This window comes from Callorhinus ursinus, unplaced genomic scaffold, assembly GCF_003265705.2.
Source record: "Callorhinus ursinus isolate GAN/ISIS: 27379988/994484 unplaced genomic scaffold, GSC_fseal_2.0 scaffold9, whole genome shotgun sequence".
In the NCBI taxonomy this organism is placed as follows: Eukaryota; Metazoa; Chordata; class Mammalia; order Carnivora; family Otariidae; genus Callorhinus; species Callorhinus ursinus.
Genome location: NW_027397071.1, coordinates 35,968,159 through 35,980,210, shown reverse-complemented (window position 1 = coordinate 35,980,210; position 12,052 = coordinate 35,968,159).

The following is a 12,052-nucleotide window of genomic DNA, read 5'->3' as shown; positions in this document are numbered from 1 at the left end:
ACTACTGGTTTTACATAACCCTCATGAGCAAGAAGTGCAATTTAAACTGCTGCAGCAGTTCTTTGATTAAGAATACCGACTTTTAATATCCCCAACTCCGTTCCCTTATTTATAGTGCAGACCCCGGAGTCATTGCTAATGTGGGTAGGTAGACAGGCATCCTTTTCAAATCTTGCAGGGATGAGAAATAATCTTACAACCATGCTCAGAGCTTGTTAGCAGGCTGCTAATATATACAGTAGTACAACTTTGTATCTTTTCCTTGATGGAACTGAGATGGGGTTTGGGGTGGGTAGTGTCCCGAGGAAACATCATCTATCTACTCTCTTCCCCTTCTTAAATATGGAAACAAAACCTTTATGGCTTGGTACAAATTCTTTCTTAGAAAACCCTACTGATCCAGTCATCAGTCAGGTCACTTCATAGTAATCAGAGTGTGCTGGAAAGAACCCTGATGCAGGGCAGTGGACTTCACTTCTTTGCATGACAAAGGCTTCTACACTCTGTGTAACAAGGTCTATTCCCTTGACTTCAGTATTCATTATCCAGTTATCTGAAGACTGAAAATGGGTAATATGGTTAGGATGGAGGCAAAATCCCCAGAGACTCCCAAGCCCTACAAAGTACTTTCTTTTTTTAAAAAAGAGAAAGACTGGTGTGTGGTAATTTCTATAGGAAAACCTGATTATGAAAGATGATAAAGTGGACCGTGTCTATGAGAATTAATTATCAGCTCTAACCAACTGAGTCAACTCTTCACCTGGTTAGTTGTAACCACTGCCCGTTCTTGTTCTTCTGGTGATTCAAGTCAGAAAGCTTTTAGGACCTACGATTCTCTGCAGGCTCTGCTTTTGTTAATATTTGTAGAGCCCTAAAATACTGAGTGGCTTCTATGAGAGTTTAGGTATATTATTATTCTTATTTTGGGCAGCTTAATCATTTAATATTCCTTTGCTATCTTCACATATTAATATTTATTAGTATTATCTACTTAGAGCTTTATTTCATACTTGGGGGATACATTTCCTAACATCATTTACATAGTTAGTGCTCATGATTTCCAATGCACTTAGCAAAAGAGATTAATCTCTGTAAGTAAAATGTAAACTAAGTACAGTTAAAAATGAGGTGCCGAAATTCAAGGGCAAGTGAAGTGCATGCGGTTCTTTCAAACCACAGATTAACAAAGTATGTTTTTACGCATCATACTTTGACTACAGTTTGACTTTTAAAAATCCTGTTTGGATCCTTCATGTGAGTGCAACACAAAAGTTTCTTTTGTTTTTATAATCTTTGCTCATGGTTTACCCTGATGAAAAGAAATGGTCTTCAAAAATTATTTTCTGTGAATTTCCGTAAAGAATGTGATTTATCCTGCACTATGTGTCCATTAACTATTACTGTTTTCAATCTGTCAGCTCTTCAACAATCTTTTCCTTAAATTTGTATGCAAAGCTTGTAAAAACATCTTATTGACTCTTTTATTATTCAACATGTTAATTTAATATTTTTTGAAAGCTAATAATATCTAAATGCTGAAGGAAAATGGAACTGTTTACAATTCAGTGAGACAGAAATATATCAAATTAAAAAATTTTTCAGAGTGTAGGAGATCATTTATTAATATAAATGTTTAAAGATGATCCATGTAGGGGGAAAGAAAAGGACACTTTGCAATCATAGTTCTCTTTGTGAAGGCAGGAAGTAACTTAAAAAACACTAAGTTATTAAAGGAGAGAATTAAAAAACCAAGGTGGACCTCTGCATTATAGATGCCAAGGAGGATTATATCCAGAGCTATGTGTTATCCTAAGACAAGAGTAGGAAGTCTGCTTTCTTAGAGCCTTTAATTCTGTGAGCAGAATTGTTAGATCTAACTGTAGGCTGATGAGGAGATTATAAATGTACACAGGCATGCACACACACACATTTGTGAGTGATGGTGGGGGTGGTGTTGGAATTGATGTACTTCATTACTTTTTAACTCATCTCATGACAAGAACAATTGCCAGTTCTGAAATAGTCAAAGGGGCTAGAGGCAGTTACGGAAGTGATGCTTGGCATGGTCATCTGATTATTTAGAATTTGCATGATATAAAAATATCAGACTTTTTTTTAGGTGTGCCATATGTCTAAAACTGAAACACATAAATACACACACATGCACGTGCATGCACACACACACACACCCCACCAGATAAATAAACAAACATAACCAAACAACGGCAAAACAACAAACATAAACATAAGCCAGCCAATGGCTCAACATAATTTTTATTTGACTAGAATTTGGTTAATGGTGTTAAAAGCATTAAAGTCATGATGTCTATTATTGTACTGGCCCTTTTGCTTGGCATAGAGAAAAACTGTTCCACAAATTATGCAGTATTACCAGTAATTTCCATCATCTATGCCTTGAGTAGTGTAATCCACAGCCATTGCTGGGGGAAAAATTCTAAGTCAAGGGCTGTCTGTGGGTCAATGATATGAACAGCATTGTTAAAAAATGCTGAACCGAGAAAGGGACTAATAAAACAATAGTGCCCAGAAGGATTTTTATGGGTCATCTTCCCAGAATAAATAAATCAAATATAAATTAGAAGAACAGAAAAGATAGATTTCACCAGGACTTTAGAGGAGAGGTTTGAAGGAAATATTCGGTTAATTGGCTCAGAAGAATGTTGTTATGTTTGGAGTTGGAGTAAGTTGTAGGGGGGTAGTCAATAACTAAAGATACTATTAAAGATGGAGGCTGATGAGTGCTTCCGTAGAGAGCAATCTAATTCCAGCCTTAAAAAAGTGGTTTCAGTTTTATGTTGGAGGTGATCCTGAATAGTGCAGACTCCTAAAGAAACAGTATCAAAGCAAAGGTAAAATAAGTTCTGTACACTTCTGGGTAGCATACCATAAAAGAGATATGTTGTAGAAAATTTTACAGACAGCAAAATATTAATTTTAACTTATGCTAGTTATTCTATACTTTTTATGGAGAGGGAGATCATTGAAGAATACAATTATTAAGGAGGTTATTATAGGTCCAGAGATGATGTCATTGGAGCGTTAAGTTGTGACTTCTGGCAGACCAGAAAACATAGATTATTGCAAGAATCTTTTAACCTCTTTGAGCATCCATTTCTGGTAAAATCAGGAGACTAAAAATAATTTCTAAGAGTTTTTTAGATTTAAAATTTTATGATAGATAAGCTAGTAATATTGCAAATAATGGATCTGTGCATATTTCTCCATTTCGGGTTACTTTTGTGGAGAGTTAGGGATGGTTTCAGTATTTTGGGACTCCTTGGGTCTAAAGAAGTTGGTAGCTCCATTGACTGTGGGGAAGGTGTGGACTTCTTCAATTCATTTCAGTAGGCTTATTCTTTTCCTTGGTTTTGTTTTGTGTGTGTGTGTGTGTGTGTGTTTATTGAATTGTTTGTTTTACTATCCATATTTCTTTTGAGAATGAAACTTTTGGTTCCCAAATAGCATATTCATATCAGAAGGGAAAGAAATGTGGTGAAATTTGACAGAATTATAAAAGCCAACTCATTTTGCTTTCGATGTTCCTGTGGTATTACAATTTTTTTCTTTTTTTTTTTAGAGAGAGAGATAAAGAGAGGAGGGGGAGGGGCAAAGGGAGAGGGAGAGAGAGAATCCTAAGCAGGTCTCCACACTGGTTGTGAAGCCTGACACGGGGCTCGATCTCACTACTCTGAGATCGTGACCTGAGCTGAAATCAAGAGTCAGATGCTTAATTGACTGATTAATCCAGGCGTCCCCCTGTGGTACTACATTTTTACGAATGAAATGGGAAGTAGTAGATCTTGTTGATATGATATTAAGGCATTTAAAATAGAGCTGATGGAACTTAACTTGAATCCTTCTTATAGGTTCTGAAGGGAAATTGCAGTAAGACTTTTTGTCACAATAACCAACTAACTAGAAAGCCTGAGGCAAAGGAAATCTACAGCCAACTGAAGTAGGTTAAGTTCTTAAGTATGAAACTGTTATAGGAATAACATTCCTTATAGAGGTTGGCTAATACTGTTTCAAAACAGTATTTGTTTGTATGATGTTTCTTTAACATCAATGGCAAAGTTTATCTTAATGAAGTCGGTAGGCATTTTATTTTCCATTGATAACACCTATGCTGACCTAACTCTTTTGTATATCTGTAGCATCTCAAAGAAACAGAGATATTGAATTAATAGTCACTGTTTTGGATATTGGCTCGATGCCCTGGCAAACAGGAATGTGTGTGTGTGTGCGTGTGTGCAGGCACATGCACATACACAGTTTTCTCTGTGCTCCCCCTCATTTTACCTTAGAACAAAACTAGTCCCCTCTGATTCAGAATAATTGTTACCTGGAAGTCTTGCCCCACACATGTATTATAAAGACACAGAGAGAACCCAAATCTAGTATATATCAATCATATGCACTCTCAAATCTTGCATATATTTTCTTGTGCCTGCTTTGTTTTTCTGCTATATTTATTAGCATATGGACCATGCATTAAATTTATGGCAACCTTCACTTCAGGAGCATTTTTCTGTCTTTATCTCTATCTTCGTTCTTCCTTGCTTTCAATACCCATCATCCCTTCTAGCTTAGTTTGGTGTATAATCCTCTCCATGTGCTTTCTTTACCAGTTAGCACCTGTATTATAATTATGGGCTTAGTTTTCTGGCTCCACGCTAGAATAAAATGCCCTTAGAGTTAACTTACACAAGGGGATTTTACTTGCAATTAACAGAAGCAATACAAACTGGATTGAGGAAAATAGAGGAATCTAACGTAAAGATTGAGAAATGTTTAATGGAACCCAAGGGCTGGAGTACAGCAAGTTTTCATCAAGAAAAACAGGCGTAAGGGTCTGAAACTCTAACCGAGGTCAACTGAGGTTTTTCTCACTATTGTCTTTGTTTCTTGGTCTTCATTTCCCTCAGTATTTTCTCTCTTTGTAAACCATCCTCATGACAGAATACAATATGGCTAACCTGGAGCTCAAGAGTCTACACATTATAGTTCCAGCTCCATGGAGTAAGTCTCTGAACTCCCTTCCCAAATTTGCTGGGGAGAAAATTTGATGATTCCAGCTTGGACTGAGAACTCACCACTACTCTAATCAGCCACACTCAGGGAGCAGGGCTCAAAACATACACATGACTGCTGAGTGCCCACCATTACAGTAGAAGTTGGACAGAATCTCTTTATTAGAGTCCAGAGACAATATTGTATTGTTGAAACTCCAACTGGCACAATCTTGGCACATACCTTTCAAATGTTTTTGAATAAATGAATTGGGAGAAAAATCAACCCTCTCTTACATTCACTAGTATTTGTATTCCTGAATAAGGATTTCTCAGGTTTTAATTTCTTTGCCATAACCAGAAAGGGCAATTGGCTTGCCAGCACCATGATGGCATTCTAACAAAGTTGTTTAAAATTTTTTGCTGGATTAACAATTTTCTGGAGTCACATTAAAAAAAATAACATTTTTTAATAGAGGAGAAATATGTGATTATTGCCATATGCTCATTTTAGGATGGGGATAAATGTGTTATTACCTCTTTCTATCTAGAGAGAGGAACGGTCCAATTTCTCCTCTCAGACTTGCAGCCTCTTTTGCATTCTGTTTTTTCAGGTATGTTTGCCTGAAAATGTAAGTGACATTCCAGTGTTTTCTACTTTGAAGTTTCAGCTGTGCTTGAAAGGTCTGTGGCTGCCATTTCAGTGGTTTGGGCAATTTTTGGTTTATTTTTTTTTTTTTTCTGATAAGGAGCAACAACATTATTGCCATAGACATCCATCAATATTACCAACATTTTCTTAAAAAATTCACTCTTTAGCTTAGAAATCCTTACATTTTTATCAGGCAGTGCTTGCAACTAATATATGGTTACATCAAATTTATAAATTTAGAATAATAATAATACTAGAGAGAGCGATCTCTAATGATATTAGAGATCTAATAGTACGAGGGTTTCTAAGAAAACTATTAAGTATCTGGGAACTATGTAAAGATAAAGAATAATTAGAAATAATATTGCAAACAGTCACAGTATAAGCATATTATATTAAATTTGGGCACCAATCTAGATGACTAGGTTGTAATTATTTTTAAATACTCGTTACAATTCTAAGCTTTACAAGATTTGCATAAATAAATTCTGTGAATTTGAGGCAATTCCTGTGGCTAAGACTGATGACTTCAAAATTGCTAAGTTTTATTTACTAATACCAGCAAAGTTGCATATTCCTAATATTAAAGGGCAGTCTACCTCTTCCCAAAATTTTTCATCTGAAGCTTAATATCATAGGAATGTATTTAAAGGTCACATTAGCTTGTATTCCCTTGGCTTCCACCCTTTGAATCATGTAGGAAATTAGGGCAGAGTTGATTTCCTGTAGCTTATGAACAGTCAAAATACACAGCCTGTGCAGATGGTGTTAGCTTGCTATTTAAAAAATCCGCTACTCACTTAGACTGAGTAATCAACTCAGGAACCACACCCAGATCCCAACACCCACTGTAGAAAGACACATTCAAGGACATGAACAATCCATCTATTGTTTTACAGAAGCACTTTTTTTAAGTCCTAAGAGTAAGGCATCATAATTAACAAGGGCAGTGGAAAGTATGTTTCAGCATTAACCAGGGAATTAAGGTTCTTAATTCTCACTAAAAAAATAAATGGCCAGATTTCTCCCCACATATATATCCACATATAAAAAGGAAAAGAGAAGTTTGAGGTAATTATAACTTTCATGTATTCTCCAATTCCAAACTTTGTTTTATCCTCTGAGGAAAATCAGGTGTCAGTCTTTGTATTTCTATTCAAGTTGCCTGAAATATTTAGAATTTTGAGTTATCTCAGCTCTTCTTGGTGGAGCTCTAGAAATCAAAGAGACCATACAACTGGACACAGCAACAACTTTACAAATCTTATATTACTGGGTGAAAAATGAATTCTGATCTGCTCCTGTTTTTGACTGGGTGCCCCTGTCATGCCTACACTAGGGACTGGCTAAAGACAAAACAGAAGGGATAGTAAGTACAGAAGCTCTAAAGTAGGAGTAGGCAAGATCATGGCACAGATAAAAACGAAGGCATGAAGGAGCTTGATGGCCATGGTGAGACACTGGTACTTTATCAGCAGTGGGCAGTACGGGAGGTATTAGAGCAGGCGAGAGATACAATCTAATGCTCATGTGATGAAATGATCTTTGGGTGAAGTCAAGAAATTGAGGGTGGTGGGAAGTGGGAGTAATAAAGTTGAAAAAAGATGGATGGTGATTTAGACTAGGGTAGTAGCAATAGAAAAAGAGAGAAGCAAATAGATTGAAAATATACTTTGGAGGCAAAGTGAATATGACCTCTATTATTAAGTCAGACCATGAGGTAAGTGGTTACTACTCTTTATCTTTATATAATAGATAATTAATATTAGCATATATTTAATAAAAACTTTTTTAATGACTAACTACATTTGGGATAAAATTTAAAAAATTCCTTATCAGATCTCACTAAGTCTCTGAACCTAAGTCAAGTTCATTTGCCTCACCTTTTGGCAGTATCTTTTCATTCTTCCAAATCCAGCTATACTGGAATTTTCATAATTACTGAATCTATTCTATTACCCTCAGCATCTTTGCACATGATGTATTTCTGAGTGGAACATCTTCCCTTCTCTTCAGCTAAGTAACTCATTCTTCTACTGATTTTATTCTAAAAACCTTAAATGTCATTTCTTACCAAAACTTCCCTGAGATTGCCTTTTTTTTTTTTAAGATTTTATTTATTTATTTGACAGAGAGAGAGAGAGAACTAGAGAGGGAACACAAGCAGGGGGAGTGGGAGAGGGAGAAGCAGGCTTCCCGCCGAGCAGGGAGCCGAGATTGCCTTTTTTTTTTTTTAAAGATTTTATTTATTTATTTTGACAGAGAGAGAGAGAGAGAGACAGCTAGAGAGGGAACACAAAGCAGAGAGAGTGGGAGATGGAGGAGCAGGGAGCCTGATGCGGGGCCCAACCCCAGGACCCTGGGATCATGACCTGAGCCAAGGGCAGATGCTTAATGACTGAGCCACCGCGGTGCCCTGAGATTGCTTTTTATATCTTTAAACCACACCTTGTATTTCTTCATGGCCCTTATCATTCATGACTTCTCCAGGAGTCCATACTATATATAGATATATATAGATAGATATTTGTCATTTTTGCTTCCTTAGTTCCTAGCCTAGTACCTAGAATGTAGTGGGAATTCAATAAATATTTTGGCTAAATAATTGTCCATATCTTTCTTTTCATGAATCACAATATACATTAGTCTATTAAAGACTAAAGGACTAGAGTTGTCATGTATTTACACACACACACACACATGAATACACACACACACACCCCTATATATATATGAGACACACACACACACACACACACACAATTATCTTTGTTTAAACTAACATCTCTTGGTGTTTTGTGTTCATGGAGTTCTTTTTCTTACATTGACTATTATTTTGTAATGGGAAAGTAAAACATACTTGGAGAAATGCCATGTTAGATTGTGAGTTTTGCGGGAAATCTTATTTTTTACACAGTTTTAACCAGTTAATATTAAAGGATGTTATTTCAATTTTCTATGGGCCTGGAGAGATTATTTTTAACCTCTTTATGCCATAGCTTCCTCTGGCAAAATGAGGATAATATCAATAATTCTTTCATTAAACTGTGAGTGTAAGTGAGCTCACACATATATGAACAGAGTTTAGAATGAGGCCTTGCATATAAGAAGTGCTCATTAGACATGAAGTATTTTTATAATAAGTAATTTGCTACAATCTAATTGTATCTTTGGGGGGATGAGATCTTAAATTATAAATAAACCTATAATCCAGTTTCCCTTGAAATGTGTTTTCTAAAAAACAGTTTCATACCAAAACATAGAAAACCTTGAATACTGTTCAAGTTCCAATTCTCTTTCTTTTCTTCTAAAATATTTTCATCAAACAATTTTTTATTTGCTTCAATTTCTGTAGAACCCAAGACACATACATACCAATGTGCTAAAATACATGTTTTTGGTTACCTACATTACAGTTATATAAATTATGAGACTAATATAATATTTGATGTAGGAAAACATCAGAAAATTTGTCTGTAAAAAAAGAACCGACTAGTATGGATTTTAATAACATAAAGCTGCTGAGGTTTTCATAAAATGAACTTGGAAGTTTTACTTATTCATTTACTTTGGTAGCACTTAGCCTAGTTTAATTAAGCATTACAATTACCATCTATTTTCTAAGTTTGCAGTGATTCATAAATTAATAACGTTAATGATAGCAAGGGAAAAGTAATAAAGAAAACATATTCACATTTATTAAATGCCTATATTGTGTTGTATAAAATACAGCCTCTATTCTGCTTTGACTACTATTTGTTCCCACAACCTCCTTGAGGTTTGTTTTCATTTTTCTAATGCCTACTTTCTTGTAGCTCAACGTGTTTATTTCTTATCTGTTTTGTCACTTATTTCTCTTGCTAAGTCTCCATCCTGCCTCAAAACTTTGTAATTCCAGTGGGGTACAGTTGAAAATACGGGATTGCAGCTCTTGTCCGAAAAGGCAGGATAATTTAAATTCCTAAATCATCCAATTATCTCTGGAAAGCAAATAAACCAATTCTCTTCTCCTTTTGGACACAGGATTATATAATAAACATTGAAGGCCTTTCTTTTTTATGCTTATTTCTACAATTTTCACAACAGAACATGCCCTAATTAATGCACCTTTCTTTAGTCTTATCACATTAACCCATCACAACTGAAAATGCATTCAATCCTTTTCCAGTGAGAGACAACCCAACCACTACAATAAATCCTCCGAGAATCGAACAATTTTTGTGTTTCTTTCATTTTGAAGTGAATGTTTTGCTCAGAGGAAATTTTGTTTTGATTCTGTTGATCCATAGATGGGGATACTAGCAGAGATCTGACGTGTAAAGAAAGCTTTATTAGTTTTATAGGCTGCCATAATAAAGTACCACTAACTGGGTGGCTTCAAACAGCAGAAATTTATTCTCACATTTCTGGAGGCTAGAAGTCTGGGATCAAGATGTTGGCAGGGCCATGCTCTCTGAAGTTTCTAGGGAAGAATCCCGTTCATGTCTTTCTCTTAACTTCTGGTGGTTGCCAGCAAAACTTGGCGCTCCTTGGCTGTAGACACATCACTCAGTCTCTGTCTCCATTCTCCTATGGTGTTCTCTCTTTGGGTCTGTGTTCCCACAAAGGAAAACCACTCCTCCGTCTGTCTCCTCTATTCTTAACATTATACTCACAGCACTCCTGGGCCACCCAGCCTGCATGTCCTTGCATGCGTGCCTATGTGTTGGAGGGGAGTCCCAAACCAAACAAGTCTCAGATTCTTTGGATACCAGCTGGGTGTCCTATCATTTAACTGAATTCTACACTATCTACTTGGAGTTAGCATCAAATCTCACAGGTTAAGGGCTCAGTCCCACACACCGCCCTTTCCCCTTCCCCACTTCAGATACTAATTGTAAATCTAGGTTGTTGTCTGTACTTCTGTGTGGCTATGAATCATAGGTTCCTGTGACCCTCTCCACAGGTTCAATTAATATACTAGACCAGCTCACAGAGTTGAGGAAAACTGTTAACTTGCTCAATTACTGGTTTATTATATAAAAGGAAGTAACTCAGGAACAACCAGATGGAAGAGGTGCACAGGGCTAGGTACATGGGAAAGGGACTTAGAGCTTCCATGCCCTCTCTGACCTCCCCACTCTCCCAGCACCCTCACCAACCCAGAAGTTCTCCAAACCCTGTCCTTTTGGGATTTTTATGGCAGCTTCATTCCTTAGGCACGATTGATTAAATCATTGGTCAACCTCCAGTCCCTCTCCCCAACTCTAGGGGTGGATTTAAAAACGTTCCAACCCTCTAAATACCCAGTTGGTTCCCCTGGCAACCAGTCCCAACTTCAGGGGTTTTAAATTCACCTCAGTAACATAAACTCAGGTGAAGTTGAAAGGGGCTTGTTATATGAAAAACAAGACACCCATTTAATCTTTATTGCTCTGGAGCCATTTTAGGAACTGGAAACAAAGCTAAGTATTATTACAAAAGATGCCTCTCTGGTTCTTATATAGGGAATTACAGTGTTTTAGGAGCTACATGTTAGCAACAGTAGAGGATGACCAAATACATATTTTGTTGACCTTGAAAATAAAACCACCAGTTGTTTTACCAGCAAATTGGGTTTACTGGGAAATGGCAAAGGGATTGCAATTTGGGACATGCAAGCTATGGCAAAGCCTAGGCAAATCCAGAGAACACAGGAGAGGAATATTACTTTACAGAGAAAAAGGAGAAAGTTGGAAGAGGCTGCTTTGAATGAAAATTTATTGGAAAAAAGTGAGAGTTCAGGTGGTGACTGTTTCTGATTGGCTGAGTTGTGGCGGTTTCCCATTGGCTAGCCTGAACAGGCATGGGTGGAATCATCCTTCCTCCCCGTGGCGTCGGAAAGTAGGCTTCTTCCTATCTGGGATGAGAGAGCTCCCCCTGTCGGCCTCCTAAATAACTCTATTTTAAAAGAAGTTTCTTTTATTCAGTTTAACAATTTTTTATTATAAATCAAAATACTCTCAATATCAAGAGTCCACATTTTCTTATTAAGATACTAGTCATATTGGATTTACGGCCTACCCTAATCCAGTATGATCTTGTCCTAATTACTAATTATGTGTGACCTTATAATTGAGAGTACAGTATTCAACTCTGTACACAAATCCAAATTCAGAATAATCTAAGTGACTCTAAGGCATTGTTCCGATGAAGGTATATTTCTGCCTCCTTCAATTAATCAAACCGACACCAGATATTCTGCAAGTTTTTTGACATATAAGGAACTTAAAATTGGTTTCTATTCCAAGAAAACAAAAAATTTGGCAACTAAAGTAAGCAGGTCAGTGTTGAAGGGAAATATATGTTGTTTAGTCTGTGCATTGCCTTTTTTTTTTTTTGCATAGTTGCT